This window comes from Akebia trifoliata, chromosome 8 (assembly GCF_017979445.1).
Source record: "Akebia trifoliata isolate Shusen 1 chromosome 8, ASM1797944v1, whole genome shotgun sequence".
Taxonomy (NCBI): domain Eukaryota; kingdom Viridiplantae; phylum Streptophyta; class Magnoliopsida; order Ranunculales; family Lardizabalaceae; genus Akebia; species Akebia trifoliata.
In genome coordinates, this window is record NC_141382.1 from 20,257,625 (window position 1) to 20,273,185 (window position 15,561).

Consider the following 15,561-nt stretch of genomic DNA (forward strand, 5'->3'; position numbering starts at 1 on the left):
ATTTAATACATTTACATGCTATAGAATTGAGCATGCCTAGAATTGAAATCTTCGATATTGATTTTAGATTTAGTGCTTGTGCGCCCTTTTTATGGGCAGTATCTTTTCTAGCCACTTTTCATTTAAACAAGGAATGAGCTCTAACCCAAAGTTGGTCTTTCTCAGGGATGGCAGTAACACTTTCTAATTACTTCATCTAAAACAACGAGGGACAATTTTTTGTCTTCTCGAGGTCCCCAAGGTTATTCCCATATCAGACGTTGTATCAATAATAATAATAATAATAATAAACTTAAGTCATGAATTACCGAGAAGGGAAGTTTGTCAGGTGCTTTTCTGATATTTCAATCTTAAATGATTCTTGTTTGATTTGTTTTGTCCATTTTGAGTTCCCTTATATGTGGTTTCGGTGACAAGTTTGCTTGCACGACAAGGTAAAATTATCAGTAAACTTTAGAAGTACTAATTAATTAGGAGCTCATTTATTTATTTATTACTAGTATTGTTTTTTTTTTTTTTATTGTTTGCTCTATGATGTTAATTGCATTCTATATGTCATCTGCTTACTTACGAAGCACCGAAAAAGCTTGCAGTTTGAGAATTATAGAAAAATTCAAAATCAATCAAATAAATTTGCAAGATGGTGACTTGAATATTAATGAGCTCACTTAATACTAACTCATAATTTCTTCGAAAACATTCAAACTACGTGGATCCGTTCACATCATCATAACATTCATAGTTTAAAATCTCGGTTTGTACAGTAATGTTCCGTACGAAACTTTTCGATTTTTCGAAATCCCGACATGAAAGTTGATTGAAACTGAAAATATTCAAAGTTTTGGTAGTTTTTTCTGAAAAACAGAGAAGGAGGAAAGTGGAAGAGAAGAAGGAAGGAAGGAGATAGAGAGAGAGAGAGAGAGGCGAACCTGGGTGAGATCGCCAATTTGCCGGAGTTAATTTTACTGCGTAGGATTCATGGTAAAAACCCAGCCATCTTCTTCTTCATGCCCACCCCTCTTTTTTTTTTTTTTTTTTCTGAAATTAACGAAGGTTGCTGGGTTTTCATCGATAAAAGACCCATATTTCTATAAATATTTGAAAAGCCCTCTGCTTTCAAACTAATGATATGCCCCTTGACCACAGTCTTCTATGAAAGAATTTTTTAAAAAGTCAATTTGATGTTTCGTATTGTTTCGGTATTGTTTCAATTTTCTAAAAAATTGAAACAACATTTTAGATCATGATAACATTGTCATAAAAAATCTACAAATGCTATGAAGCCTCTTCTAGAACTGCTTGAGATTTGAGAACATGTATTGACTCCAATAAAAACTTGATTTTTTCATATAGCAAAAGATAAAATTGTCGGTAAGTGTTGAAATATAAACCAAGATCACATTTTTTCCTTCAATTTTTTTGTGTTATTATTATCCCTTTTCTTAATGAAGAAAACTTCCTGGGAGGGATGCCTAGCCACTATAAAACTTTTTATAAAAAAAAACCATTTGGCATATTAACTTTGTTTCGTAGAAGATTTTTTTTTTTCTTCGAGTGTTTTACAAATCATCTTTGATAAAATGTGCATATTTGTCTCAATCAATGAAAAATAACTCATCAAGATGAAGTTGAAAATTTTCAGAAAAATGACAACAATTCCCATGCTATTAAGACCGCTAACCCTAGTATTTTTAACCTAGGATTATTGCCTATCTGAATGACCACTCATGTCAACATCTTAAAAGCTTCTCTCTTGTGTTTTTCTTTGTTTTATGGATCTTCTAGGTTTTTGATACCTAGTAGAAAGTAACACTACAAAAGAAAAGAAGAGAAAAATGAGAGAAATTAAGGAGAAAAAATGGAGGAAAAACATAGATTGTGTGTTATTTAACATAATTCCTAGGATTTTTTTTTAATAATAATTTATATTAGGGTTGAAAATATACCCCTAGAAAAATAGAAAAATTCAATATAATATAATGAAGGTTGAAAAGACTGTTCTACCCTCTCAATAAAAATTTGTCTCGATCCATGACACAAATCTTCTCTCCATAATATTATAAGATATGCATGGTCAGATATGAACTAATGTAGATCATTTTTTTTTTGGTAGGTCGACTCTTGGATGACAATATTTGAAGTCATACGATTTGGTCAATCTCAATTTCATCAGAATCCTAGTTGTCCAACATATTGTTTAGTTATCTTTGTTATTTCTTTCTTTTTTCATGTCACAAGGACATCATTTTTAGTTCTATAGGCCGTGCTCATATTCCGCATTTTGAATGAAGGTTCAGATACCCCAATTAATATGGGTTTTAGGTTATGCCCCACCATTTACAATTTGGATTGAAGCATAACTGGGCACTTGGGCTGCATGTAAACTATAGCATCTAGGACAATTTCATGTCCATACAAGATTCTAAGAGATAGTCTTTCTATGTAGCATTTCTTTAAGAGTTAACATATCTTTACATCAAATGACTAGAAAAATCATCTCATCTATATAAAATTAAAGGGCTTGAACCCATAACTTGATTGGGTACTGCAACCTTTCAGGTCACAGTTTTGAATTTTGATCCCAGATTACCCAATTAAAAAACAAAGAAAAAAAATATAATTTTTTAATGTCATCAAAATTCTCACACGCTCATTCAAGGCAGCCAATGTATTTTGCAATGAGCACCCATTTGTTTTCTATAGATGCTATGAATGCTATTAGATTGACAGCAAATGGGGTTATTATACTATGAATTTGGCTTGGGAGATCACTTTGGACAAAATTGATCTAATTGGGTGATTGCTGCAACCATCCATCAATAGATCATTTTCAACAATTTTACAATATTTTCTCCAACTATATTTAAGTTGTCCCCCTTGATTGGCTATACTTTCATCTGTGATTTGTTGGTATCAATTCAATTGATTGTTGCAATACATTAGACTAAGTTGATTACATTGACTATGTTTTTTGTTCAGGTTTGAGACCAGGAACTCAGAGGGATCATCGAGTTCTGAGAGGCAATATTCCACAAGAGATGGACTATAATCGGGAAAACTAATGAATTCAATAAGCTCATTTTCGGAAAGGATTCAAAGAAGCTTTGAATGGGGCTCTGAAGGAATTAAAAGTGTTAGAAAATCATTAAGGTTCCATTCTCCGAATGATGCATCGGTGACTCACTCAAAAGTTCCATTGCGATGTAACCTGGATCCTTTATTCTTTTATACACCAGTGATCAACGATGAGAAGAAATATCTTGGACTGGATAGAAAGTTGGATATCATAGCTTGTGTTCTGCGTTCCTTCAGTGATATCTTTTATATACTTCATATCATCCTTCAGTTTTATCGCCCCTTCTTCTCGTGTATTTGGATGAAGATCTTTGGGCAATAGCTAAACGATACTTTCTGGTTCACATTCTTGTACTTCTTCCGCTTCCACAGCTGCTAAAGGAGCCCTTTCAGCAGTCAATATAATTTATTTAGAGAGCTGCTATTGGCACCCCAATTTTTACGTATTACAGCCCAATTTCTTAAAAAAAAAAATATTTATTTTTATCATACCCTACTTAAACTTAAAAGATTAAAACACACCATTGAAAGTTGAAACTTTAGAAAAGTTTGGTTCAAGTTATTACTTCAACATTACAAAAGCAATATCACAATGAAAACTACTTTAGTAGTTGCTTACAATTAGGATTAGGTCCATATAAGATCCTAAATCTAACAAATAGAAATCTTAAGAAATAAAAAAAGAGAGAGTTTCTATTGGCACACCAACTCTTACTTATTCTCAATCATCTATTTAGTATTTTATACTTTTATTGGGGTGTAACTTATAAAAGTTGGGCTGCCAATAGCAGCTCTTCTTTATTTACCTGAAGAACTACTAGCATTGAATGGATATACGCAGAAGCCTTATGTTCAATCCGGTTCCCTTACTTAAGAGAAACACTCATGTTAGGTTGTAGGGATGGCAATTTTGCCTCGGCCCACCCCTATAAGGTCGGGTTTTCACACCTTTAAATTGTTTCAGGGTGTTTTTGGTATTGAAAATGAAAAACCGAATTGGATTCAAGATGGGGACGGTTTTGATATACCCCTCCCCAATTTATATATATACCCTACCACGCAAGAGAGTTTATGTTGGCACCCCATCTTTTACTTATCTTAGTCATTTTTCATTATAACTACGGTGTAACAAGTAAAAATTGGGGTGCATCTTCTAAAATCTTATTAAGATTTGCTTTGATTAAAAAATTGGAGATTTCCCAATTTACTTGAGAAAAAGGAAAAAAAAATTGTGTTAAAAAGCAGGGTCGGGGTTTAGAAATACTATTAGGGGCAGGGATGGGTTAAAAAATTTAAACCCGACTCAGGGTCAGAGCAGGTTCGGGGTGAACATAATTAATTGGGGATGGGACCGGGTTAAGCTAAACCTGGCCCAAACCCACCCCGTTTCCATCCCTATTGGGTTTGGTGGATTGGAAGCAATCTGTGGTCCCAGCATGTTCGTTACATTGGCCTCATTCATTGGGATCTTCTAGTAAAAGAAGTTGGCCAGATTGGATGATTGTTCATATCCTCTCTTCTGCCTCATGTTTTGGGACCATTTTATATTTTTCTGATTGTCTAGTAGGATGGATATCTAGGAATTTAGACTATGATAATACTTACACTCCTTTTTTCTTTCCTTTAATGCCTATTGGTGTTCCAAAAGTACCTTTTCGGCTTCCTAGAGATGACGATGCAGTTTGGATTGACATATAGTTCGACTTGTCAGACATGTTATTTCATATGGGATTTCCCCGTTCTCTCTCCCAATCGAGATATCCTCTGTTTCGCCCAGAAAGAAGAGATGTCATCAAAATGTTGTTCCCCGTCTCCTCTCACATGCGCCGTTTATGTGGCATAGGCTTGGAGATTGCTTCCACCATTCCAACCAAACGTATTTCTTATATTTAAAAGCAATATTGATGTATTTGATTCATTGAAGCTTGAAAAAAACTCCCTTTCCGGTGCATACCTAAGAATGATAAAATTGGATGAATTCCTTTAAATACTGCTAGTAAATTTATTTTGTTTTTTTTTTTTTTCTTTGATCATTAATTTACTTTGTTCTTTGTAGTCTTCAAACATGGCTTTATGAGGTGACTGTCAATGGAAATATAACCATAATTATTTAATTTGTACAGGTGGTAATTTTGATTGTCATCCCTGCTTTGAGAGGCTCCGAAGCACAGAATACAAAAAACGTGTTGCAGGTTGTCGTATTTTTCCAAGGCTTTTCCGTATGTATCCGCTGTACAAAGAAGTCACAAAAACTACTGGCATAATCACTGAAACAGCATGGACTGGAGCTGCTTTCAATCTGTTTCTTTACATGCTTGCAAGTCATGTAAGTTGAATTATTCGATTGTTACTTCTGTCTAACGACAGAGTTGATTACTACTTTATAGCACTATTCTGTAATGAAATGCCACTTTTCATGAGTTAATTTTACCTTTTTTTCTTCTGTGTTTGGTGTGTGACACATATCATAGGTGCATACTCTTAGTCTACTACTTAGACATTGAGGTTGGATGGCCATCTGTGATAGATGTATATTCAAGTGCGATAAATGTCGTATTGGTAACATTCAAATATAAAAGTACCAATAATTTAGAATTTGGACAATTATACAATTTAGAAATCACCAATTTTTAATTTTTTTTTTCAAAATGGACAAGAAATATTTTGGTGATTTTTATTAGGCATACATTTGTTTATTTTTTGAGGTGCCAAGTAGTTGATGATGAAGGGATAGGAGAATTCAGAAGTGGGAGTCAAAAGGAAAATTCTCAGTGACATTTCTCTTCTCAAAATCAGGATCCATCGATTAATTTAGTCTCGACCTATCTTGTTGTGGTGTTTGAGTCCAATCCAAGGTACCTTCCTTTATGTGGACAAGCGGTTCTTTATTAAATTCTAATGGTGGATCACTTGATTAGTAGGAAGATGATAATTCCAAACATTTGCCTCATTTGTAGAAAAAGTAGAGAAGGCTGATCATTTGTTCCTTCATTACTGTTTTGAGTAGTATTTGGAGCGAATTCTTTGCATCCTTAGATAATCATGGATTATCCAAATGAGTTCAACTGAGCTTCTCCTCAGGTGGAATACTAGTGCTTTCAATCATTTAGTAGGTGTTCTATGGATTCTTATTCCTTTTGCCATGTGTTGGGCTATCTAGAACAATAATGATGCAGTCGTGCTTGCTATAAAAGGCTGATCTTTTATTAGTTTTCTATCCTTCCAGAGTTCAAGGACCTTACATTTCATGATTTTTGTATTAGATGGGAAAACATTTGTATTGTAATTCTTGTTGCAGGGGGTGAAATCCTTTCTCACCTCTAGCTCCCCCATACCTCTTTTACCACTACTTCTCTTATTTCATTTAAAACTTCTTTTTTAATAAAATTAATTGCTTACTATCTATTGAAGTTTGTTTTCTTAATTATTTTGTGGTATACTTTAAATAACACTTAGATTATAATCATGCATACACGCCATGCATGTGGAATACATTAGTTAAATCACAGCTGAAACAAGAAAAACAGATGAATTGGATAATATGATTCTTTGACAGTAAGAAGATTAATGTAGTTCTTTCATATTAATTTGACCCATAAATGCTTTGTACTATTCATTTCTTAAGGGAAATAATTACACCATTTTATGAAAATTAATTTTGGGGAATTATTTGTTTTACAATCCTTGCTTTTCCAGTTATTCTAGGTTAGCATGAAGGGTACAAAACTTTTATTTCTATATATCCATCTTATGTGAGCTGTTTTGGCCTACTAGATATTTGGAGCCTCCTGGTACTTACTTGCTTTCGATCGAGTGAGAAGACATGTGTTGGCGAGATGCCTATACGAATATGAACGGAGATGTAAAGTTTCTGATTTATACTGTGGTAGGCGGCAAGAAGAATATATTCGCATTTATAAATGAGCCCTGTCCTATTACCAAATCGGATTCCCCTCCCTTCGATTTTGGAATATACCTTGATGCTAGATTTTCCACGGAAGCTTTTCTATTGCTTGTGGGTGGGCCTCCGAAGTTTGAGGTTTGTGCATATAAGATGCTCAAAGTTTTTCTTCGTGATCTATTTTCGATTAGTTTCCGTATGTTATTCCCATCAAGTTTATACATGATGCAATCTGCAAATTATTCTGTCAATTTTGTTTTCCTTCTAAATTTAGAGAGCACCTATTGGCACCCCAACTTTTACTTATTACAACCCAATTTCTTAAATTATTTATTACACACCAATTAAAGATTAAAACACACTCTTCAAACATTACAATTTACAAAGGTTTGGCTCAAATTATAATCTCAACATTACAAAACATTATAACACTCTTTCAAACAATTTCAGTAGTTGTTTACAATTATGATTAGGATCATATAAAATCCTAAATCCAAAAAAGAAAATAGAAAGCAAAGAGAGAGAGAGAGAGAGTCTATTGGCACCCCAACTTTTACTTAGTCTCAATCATTCACTTAGGTGGTGTTTGTTTCTGCTTCAAAACGCGGATCTCAGTGCGTTTGCGTTGAAAATCTGCATTTCAGTCGGAAATCACCGTTTGGTAAATAACTATGCTATGAAATTGCGTTTTGGAACTGCGTTTTGAAACGTTAATTTGAGAAGCGTATATGAGGCACTTTTTTATTTGAGTTTGCGGGAGAATTTATCACCGAATAAACGGTTCATATGAATTGACGGTTTTGCCCCTGTCCCTTGTCTCTATTCTCTCGTTCGACAGAAGCTAATCTCTCACACTCGTTCGACATAAATCTCTCACACCTCATCTCACAGAAGCTCTCTCGCACACTTTTTTCTCTCTCTCTCGCACATCTCTCCCTCTCTTTACTATCCCCAAGAATTGCACTTATCACACGTTTCACCCCCAAAAAAAGATACAAAACTACAACATGTAAATCATCGTCCTCTATACAATAGTTGTCATACTTACTTTCCCTATAAGACAACATTATCAGCTCCAATATTTTAGCGGAACAAATATAAATGAAAGTCTTATAAAAAAAATTTCTTATACGCATCAAAAGAAAAATATAATAAAAGTTCATAGTTTCATAGTTCTCATTCCTAGCATGCTGTACAAGGTAACACCATAAGTAAATTAAATGAGAAGATAGAACCATCCCGCATAATGGCCAACTACAAAAAATAATACATGCATTATTTCTTTAGATATTTGAGGAGCATTTTCTTTGGGGCATCAAAAAAGATTTTTTTATCCATTATAAAATCCTAAAAAATATATGAATCTATTTATCTCTTGAAATTGAGGGGACTAAAACCTGATAATATATGAGTCTATTGTTCATTTGGGATTTCGGATCTTGGTGAGTTGAGTTGGAGATCGATAACTCCCCTTATAAATTTGATTATCGAATACCCAATAACATTATATTCAATTTATAACAAATATATATATATATATATATATATATATATATAAAATTATTGAATATCCGAAAACATTCGAGACAATTTATTTTAAAAAAAATTATAATTTATAACTCCCTTATCTTTCGAATCGATTTATAACAAGAACAGAACCAGAAGAGATGATAATTCATCGATTCGAGAACTAAAAAAAGTGAAAGATATTAAATAAATACAGATGGAGAATAAAACTGAAACAAAATCGTCTCACTGGGGAGTTGCACTGATTCATAAATAAGAATTTGCGAAGTACAAAAAAAATAAAAATAAAAATAAAACCCAAATTCAGTGTTAGAATAACAGAGCGTTAGATCATCGAACAAAAATTCTATTTTGTGCTAGGGTTTAACAAGAATAGAACCAGACGAGACGATAATCCATGGATTCAAGAAAAATAAAAAAGCGAAATAAATTAAACAAACCGAGACGGAAACTGAAACAAAATCGTCTCACCAGGCACGAGATTCAGGACCGTAATTTTGTGGAAGAGAATTCCAGAAGTTTGAGTGACCCATCTTCGTAGAAGAAAAAATCCCAATTTCGAATATCTATTATCGAAGCGCAATTGAAACGGAGAAATCTATTGGCACCATGAATCAGTTGACTGGTCGTTGTCTTCAATGAGATCAGTCGGCTGTAGAAATCGAAGGGTGGAATGATTGAGAAGCACCCATACCAAATCGAGGGTTTCTATGGCACAGAGAGAGAGAGAAAGAGAGGGAGAGACTTTAGGAGAAGACGACGACGTCGGTGTCCGAGGGTTCGGTCGAGAACGATGTTGCTGTGTGAGAGTTCTGTCGAAGAAGAGGGTTCTGTCGAAGAAGAGACGAAGAGAAATGAGTTAAAAAAAAACGAAGGGCAATATCGTCTTTTCACATGAGACGTTTTTCTGTAATTCGCGTCTCCCGCAAACGCAAATTGAAGAAGCTCTGAAAACCCGCTTTTCACATTTGTGTTTATAAACGCAATTTGGTAACGCAAACTCGGAAACGCACAACGCAAATAATTGCGGTCCGTTTGATTCAGCTTCAAAATGCCGCGTTTTGACGCAAACACCGGTAAAATTGCGTTTTGAAGCGCAATCAATCGCCCCCTAAATAACTATGCTATGAAATTGCGTTTTGGAACTGCGTTTTGAAACGTAAATTTGAGAAGCGCATATGAGGTGCTTTTTTATTTGCGTTTGCGGGAGAATTTAACACCGAATAAACGGTTCATATGAATTGACGGTTTTGCCCCTGTCCCTTGTCTCTATTCTCTCGTTCGACAGAAGCTAATCTCTCACACTCGTTCGACATAAATCTCTCACACCTCATCTCACAGAAGCTCTCTCGCACACCTCTCTATCTCTCTCGCACACTTCTCTCTCTCTCTCGCACATCTCTCCCTCTCTCTGCTTCTCTTATTTTCTTCTCGGAATCCAATCGTCAATCGAGTGGAATCAACTCAACGAACGAGTTTTAAAATTGTGATTTTGCTTTACGCTCCAGATCTCCAACTACCAATTGATCTCCATCTTCCAATTGCCATTACTAAACCCTAGATTTAGAGAAAAATTATTTTTACATTGAGGAAATAATAAATCTCTCTCTTTTTCTCTGCAGTCTCTCTCCACTGTTGTTATTTTCAGATTCTTAGATCTGAAGTTCGAGCTTTCGATCTACTGATTTTCGAGCTTTAATGTCGATCAAGCAACTCTGCTGATAATAAAATACTAAAACTCTTACTTATAAGGTTTGTTTTTCTTCATCTATAACTCAATTTGGATTCCTTAATCTTGTTTCTCTGTAAATTGATGTCGAAATGCACTTAGAAATTCTTCAAATTTAGTGATTTTCAACCTGTTTTCGTTTTGTTTCGAAAAAAAATTGAACTAATCCTATCAATCCAAGAAAATGAGAAGCAAATAATTGATTGAGATTCTATAATAGTTTCTGATTTATAAATTTTGTTTTTTTGTTATGTTTCGAAGAGTTAAAATTAGGAAATGTGGAAAAATAATTAAACGTTGGGTATTTGTAGAAGAGTTTTTGGTACAGATTTCATAGAGACTTGTATGCGCTGATTAGGATTTTTTTTAGAGAATTGATATTGCCACACCAACTTTTACTAATGCCACACCAATTCCTTTGTAAATTACCAAAGAATTGTACACAATTAATAGGATTTTTCAAGTCCAATTTACCTTCCAAAGGAATCAGATATCTGATAAGTTAATTTGATTTGAATTCAGATGTTGAGATATAATATAGATTTTGAATTCGGATAAGAGGTTGTTTTTTTTTTCTTTTGGATTTGGATTCAAATATGGGTATATTTGACTCGGCTAACATCGGTTTACAAGTCAGTTTCGCAGACATGACTCTTTACCTTTTCAATCACTCACTCATTCGAACCAACAACTCTTCGGTGTTATTGGAATTTGGTTTCCTATAATCAGATTTTGTAATTTCTTTTGTTTTAAATTTCAATTAATGTTTTCTTAGGTTGAAGTTGTAATTTGAAGATTGTTTTATAAGGTATATTTTCCTAGTGGAGTTTCGATTTTCTAAGGTCTAGTTCGTATTCAGGATCTATTAGTTTGTTAAAAGAAATGAGGTTGCTTTAGACTCAGTGTTGCTCCCACCCTCATACGTAAGGCACATTAGCTCCCCCATCACTCGCTCATGAGGGTGTCTGGCCCTTGTTCCTTTTTCACCCACTCATGCAAATGCTCTAGACCTTCTATTGCTGGTACTCGTTCACAAGATGCCATGGCCTTATTTCTACCATCACTTCTTTGTAAGGGGCCTATGGCGTCATTGTTGCAAGTGGTATGTTCATGATTGTGGTCTCTAACCAACATTGCTAAGTTCTTATGTGTTTTTTTTCTATGAACTATCACCATATTGTCTCACATACGATATTTGGTGTCATGTAGGACAACCTAATTAGTATTCATAATATTCTGATTTATGGTCAATGCAAAGTAGTTTGTTGGATTAAGTTGTAGAGAATAGATCTCTATCACCCATGTTCTAGAGATATATGGTATATTTTTTAGGTATCTAGTCTTACCTTTATGTTGTAGTTCTCAAGTTGTAGGATTTAGTTTTTCACTTATTGCTTTCAAGACTCCGAGGAACATTTTTCACCTTAATTTTGTGGGGATCCCAAATTCTAGGATAATGTTTTGATGATATTGTTCCTTAATATTGATTATTTGAATCTTTTCCTCCCCTGATAAACCAATTGTATCTTCTTTTAATCCAATGTATTTATTGTCTTCAATAACTCTCTTTTATGATCAATTCTTCCAAAAGCATTTTTGTTCCATATCTTGATTCTCCTTGAGCCCTTTCAATTTTTCCCTAAATTGGACTCTCACTTTCCCTCAACCTAAATATCTTGCCACCATTCTTGAATCTTTTCTATGAATTGATCATCCTATCAAAATCATCAAATTCAACGTCATTCTTATGTGCATTGTAAATCTTCGAATCACGTGGACCCAAGTTACCGAATACACTCTTCATTTTTCTATCTGTTAGGTGATTTGGAATGAATGAAGTGGTGACTTTTTTAGGGTAAGGAGTATGATCTTCATGAGTTCATTATCTATATCCTTGGGTTCATGTGTTTTTGGTGCAAAAAATTTGAAGAGTTTAAGGGAGTATGGTAGGTCTTCTTGACCTCCTGTTTCTTTTGATGATATAATGCATGTTATGTACATAAAAGAAAATCGAAGTAAAACTCTAGAAATATATAAATTAGGAAATCCTAATATGTTTATTCGTTGTATCTCTTTTCCACTTCTTTTCAAATTTTTTCTTCTTCCTATAATAGGCTTACCTATTCCACTGTGAGGTTTGCCAAGGTGTTGCATGGGTGTATCACATGGTGTAAATTCATTAATGTGTGTGATGTGGTGTAATTTTTGATGCATTCTGGGTGCATTATGTTGGATTGCGTATTATGCAGGTATTTTGTTTATCAGGAAAATTTCATATGTCCATTTTTTAGAAGAGACGTTGAAATTTCTATAGAATTATAAATTTTTTATAATTTTTTAAAAAATTATAAACTTTTTAAAATTAAAATAATTGTTTTTACAAATTTTTAATATAAATTTATTATATTTATATATATTTAAAAGGGTATTCTGATAATTTTTTATGCATTCTGGGTGCACTATCAACCTTAAGGGTATTCTGGTCATTTTACCATAATACAGCAGATTCCAGAAGTTGTATCAAACAATAATTACCAGATTTTAGTAAACAACACAACACTTTTGCAAAGTTGTAACAAACAAGCTTTTCAGTGTTTCAGCTTCTGACAGCAAATTCAGGCAGCTGAATCAAATGGGGCCTTTGTTTCTTTATTTTTAATTGTGGTGTAATAAGTACAAGTTGGGGTGCCGATAACAGCTCTCTAAATTTATTAGAAGCATGCAAAAAATGTGACAGTAGGAAATCCTGATGTGATACACGAGACATTCTTTGTGTAGTACTACACCTTATATGGAGTACTTTGCACAGAAGCAGGGTGGTAATTGCCTTTTGATGGGTTCAATCTAAGAGATTTCAGAAGCCAAATGATAGATTAAATTGGATGACTAGAGACAATGTCTAGTCATGTACTGTGTCCTTGTTACATAGGTTAGACATAATATGGGTTTTGATTCAAGCAAAGGTCTCTACATAATGGATGGTTTCAATCATTGTCACAAATTTCAGCCAATCGATTAGGATAATTGCTTATTAATTAATCGTCGATTAACAGGCAAATTGTCATTTCTTCTTATTCTTTGTCAAGGTTTATTGGTCTTTGTTTTTGGGACCTTGTTTTTTGCTAAAAACTAGTCTTCAACTTTGATTGTTCATCTTCCAAGATCTTACTAAACATTCTTTTATTTTTTATTTCTAAGATAAGAAGATTGATTTTTTTCCTAAAAACTCATCTTCAACCTCTATTGTAAAATTTTATAATCCCCAAATTTTTCTCAATTTTTTTTTTCAAAACTTTCTTTGATCTTATCCGAAATAAACCGAACTGACCCCCCACCGAATAATTGCCGAAGCCAAACTTGGTTAATATTGATACGATCATCCTCTCCTGTCAATTTCTCGCTGGGAGATCTCTTACGTGAGGATCCCACCTAGGAGATGGGACCTGTTGGATGATGGTAAGCATCCATTCTTTTGAATGGTTAAAAGAGCTATAAAGAGATGTTCCTTTACTATAGATATTGCTAATGATGGAGTTGAATGCCGAAATGTGATTCATATTTCCGACACTAATACTTGGGAAAAATAAGGTGTAAAAGATGATGATGATGACGATGATTAGAATAAGAGTGGCTAATGGTTCGGAAGTATATGAAATGTATGTGCACCTTATATTTCGTCTCTTGTTAATGGTGATATACAATTTGCAGATTCACATACTTGTAACAATTATATCATAATTGGAGCTAATGTGTGATTTTTTTTTTTTTTTTTTGTGTGTACTGTTTACAGTTCTCTTGGTCAAAACCTGGAGACAAGTACTTATGTTTGGGAGGTTATCTTTGCGGTCGTAATTTCCATCTCTAGCTTGGTCTTATTTGCCCTTCTCATTGGAAACATGCAGGTTACTTCTAAAACATATTTCTCATTCTCTTCACTTCTTATTTTTATGTGTGAGAATGTTTGATTGGCCTACACCATAACAGTTATATGCTTATTATCAGTCACAAAATTCTCCAGTTTTTTTTCCTCCAAAAACTAGTAAAATTCTCTGAATGATGAACTAGCAGATTAATTCTGGGAATCAACGAATAACTTTGTAATTTATTGAAATATGGTAACTTTTTTACCCTTCACCTTTAATTTTTTTTTCTTCAATAATCAAATGTCAAGAACAAGATAGTGGTTCTAGGGAGGTTGAAGATGATAGGCTTTGATGAGAAACCCAAAAACATCATTTGTATATTCCAAAAATAAAATCCCATTTTTTTATGAAACTTTTTCGGATTGATCCAAATTGTACTCCACCGAATAATTATCAAATCCGAACGTTGTCACTATGCTTATCATCCATGTAGATGGAGATTTTCTAAACCAAAAATGAGCCTTATCATTCTAAATACATGTCATCTGCTTTCTTTTGGATGGTCAAGAAACAATGGTCTAGAAAAGTCTATCAGTTGTTCATGATCATCTAATCAGATTGACATTTTATCCCAAAAGAGCTTCTAAGTGAGGATCGTCTGACTGATTCTACCCTAAACTGGCCCCAGAAGCACCATTAATATGATACTGCCTTTTCCCGTCTGTATTCTAGTTATTTATTTATTTTGATAGGTATTCAAGTGTGAGGCCTTCTTTATTCTATATTCTAGATTTGATGATCTAAATGTTGTTTTTTGTGCTGTTACAGACGTATCTCCAGTCCAATACTGTTAGATTAGAAGAGATGAGGGTAAAACGACGAGATGCAGAACAGTGGATGTCTCATCGTTTGCTCCCTGACAATCTGAAGAAGCGTATTAGGCAGTATGAACAATACAAATGGCAAGAGACAAGAGGGGTTGATGAAGAGAATCTGCTTTGTAACCTTCCCAAGGACCTCAGGAGGGACATTAAGCGTCATCTTTGTTTGTCACTACTCGTGAGAGTGAGTGCTTCTGCCTCAATGTGTTTTATTTAGCCTTTATTTTGTTCCATTCCATTCTTGGGGAAAACCCATGCATAAGTTCATCCAATACAACCTACTGCCTCTGATTCTACCCAAATTGGGTAAAACTGTAAGAATAAACATCCATCCCAACTTGGACTTGATTATGTCGTGTCTATAGACCAATTCAAAATGATTCGAGTAGATAAACCATGTTGACATCTACAAGTACAAAACAAAGGAGTCTTAACTCTCTGTAGTTCTATAATTCCATGTAAGTTCTTGAATTGTGCACACATCAAACGTAATGAAGAGTACTAAAACAGCTAATTACTTTACCAAAATTACTGAACTAGCCGTTTTTTTTCTTAAGATTTTCAAAAATGGCCATATACCCTATT

At 34.0% G+C, this 15,561-nt stretch overlaps 1 pseudogene across 1 annotated transcript in view; it reads left to right on the top strand.

Moving 5' to 3' along the window:
• The first annotated feature begins 4,701 nt into the window (after window positions 1-4,701).
• Window positions 4,702-15,561, top strand: part of LOC147396355 (cyclic nucleotide-gated ion channel 1-like) — a 15,078-nt pseudogene continuing 4,218 nt past the window's right edge. Inside the window, exons 1-5 of the transcript XR_015180457.1 lie at window positions 4,702-4,755; window positions 5,199-5,401; window positions 6,850-7,114; window positions 14,023-14,134; window positions 14,924-15,160. The product of XR_015180457.1 is annotated as a cyclic nucleotide-gated ion channel 1-like (transcript). The remainder of the gene's footprint in view (window positions 4,756-5,198; window positions 5,402-6,849; window positions 7,115-14,022; window positions 14,135-14,923; window positions 15,161-15,561) is intronic.